Consider the following 2,148-nt stretch of genomic DNA (forward strand, 5'->3'; position numbering starts at 1 on the left):
TCTGGTCACATCTGTGGCTAGGTGATTGAAAGTATGCCTTTTGTCCTGAACTAACACGACCTCACCAGTCTTGCGGTGTAGGGTGAGGAAAATAATGCATTTGACCAGCAGGTGGCAGCCTTCCCTCTTCAGCCTGCCCTCAAGTTGGCGGCCCAGGCCACAGTCACTCCAGTCAATTCAACCACTGGTTGTAGGCAACCATAGTGTCCAGAAGAATCAGATGTTTGCCTTTCCTTCTGCAGAAAGAGTTTGTGTATAGTTTTCGGCCCTTCTCTTTGTAGGTGAATCTAGTTTAAGGACTACTAAATTAGTTTACTGTTAAATATAATATGGAAATTAATTCTGAATATTTTTAAAATAATAAAACTACTCAAATTTGCCTCTGTCTTAAGGCTGTTTTGCTTGAATTCCCACTCACCACTGCTTGAAGGGAGGGTACTGTAGCACTAAGAGGCCCAAACCTGACTTCCTAGGTTCATCTTCCACCTCTCTCAGGGTTCTGTGGTTTGGAGAAAATTGTTCAATTGATGAGTTTTCTGATCCGTAAAATTATGATGATTAAGTGGGTGTGTAGTTTGAATAAGAATGGCCCCCATAGGCTCATATATTTGAATGCTTAGTCATCAGGGAGTGGCACTACTTGAGAAGGGTTAGGAGATGTGGCCTTGTTGGAACAGGGGTGGGCTTGTTGGAGGAAGTGTGTCACTGGGGGTGGACTCAGGTTTCAAAAGCCCCAGCCAGGCCCTGTGGCTTGCTCTTCCTGCTGCCTGCAGATCCAGATGTAGAACTTGCCGTGGGATATCCTTCTGTACACAGTGAATAAGTGTTTCTCTCATTGGTTGATAATAAACTTGTTTGGGCCTATAGCCAGGCACAATAAGGCTGGGTGGGAAGGCCAAATGGAGATACAGGGAGAAGAAGGGAGGGGTCAAAGCAGTCACCAGCCAGATGCAGAGGAAGCAAGATGAGAATGATGCACTGAGAAAAGGTACCAAGCCACGTGGTTAAACATAGATAAGAATTATGGGTTAATTCAAGTGTAAAAGCTAGCTAGTAATAAGCCTGAGCTAACGGCCAAGCATTTATAAGTAATAGTAAGCCTCTGAGTGGTTATTTGGGAATTGGTGAATGGGAGAGAATCATCCATTCACAAGAACTCTCAGTACCTCTCCAGCACCACGTCTGCCTGTGTGCCACCATGCTTCCCACCATGATGATGATGGACTGAACCTCTGAAACTGTAAACAAGTGCCAATTAAATGCTTCTTTTATTAGAGTTGCCGTGGTCACAGTGTCTCAACAGAACACTGACCAAGACTATGGGTTAACATGGAGCAAGTGCTGGACACACTATACACACTTAGCCTCAGGAAATGTAGTTTTTAAGCTGCACATGCACATGTTTCTCCCTCCCAGGCACCCCCCCCCATTTTTTTTCTTTTCTGAGACAGGGTCTCTCTACATAGTCCTGGATATCCTGGGACTTGCTGTGTGGCCAGGCTGGCCTTGAACTCATGGAGAACTTCCTGTTTCTTCACTGCAAAGATTAAAGGCACCTGGCTTTTTGTTTTGTTTTGTTTTTTTGTTTGTTTTGTTGAGACAGTCTCTTGCAGCCCAGGCTGGTTCACACTTGCTTTGTATCTGAGGCTGACTTGTATGGTGATACTTTATTTGTACTGAAATGTGATTTTATTTGTATGTTAATAAATAAAGTTGCCTGGGGGTTCAGAGCTAATAGCAAGCCATAGCAGAAGCCAGGCGGTGATGGCGCACATCTTTAATCCAAATCACATGACAAACAGATCTCTGTGTGTTCAAGGATACAGCCAGCATGGAGACACATGCCTTTAATCTCAATACCAACCATAGAAGACCTGGAGGTCTATATAGACAGGCAGTGATGAGGAGGTCATGTGGTTGGGTTTACGACCAATGAGAAGGCAGAACAGAAAGTCAATAAAAAGACAGATACACAGGAAGTAGGTCTTTTGCTGAGGGGAAGGACAGCAGTGGCAGGAAGGGTAAGAAGGCAGTTTTAAGTCTCAGCTCTCAGCTACTGCTCTGACCTCTTGGGCTTTTAACTCTGCATTTGGCTCTGTGTTTCTTATTTAATAAGACTGTTCATCTACAGACTTGAACTCCTGATTC

Source organism: Peromyscus eremicus, chromosome 15, assembly GCF_949786415.1.
Source record: "Peromyscus eremicus chromosome 15, PerEre_H2_v1, whole genome shotgun sequence".
In the NCBI taxonomy this organism is placed as follows: Eukaryota; Metazoa; Chordata; class Mammalia; order Rodentia; family Cricetidae; genus Peromyscus; species Peromyscus eremicus.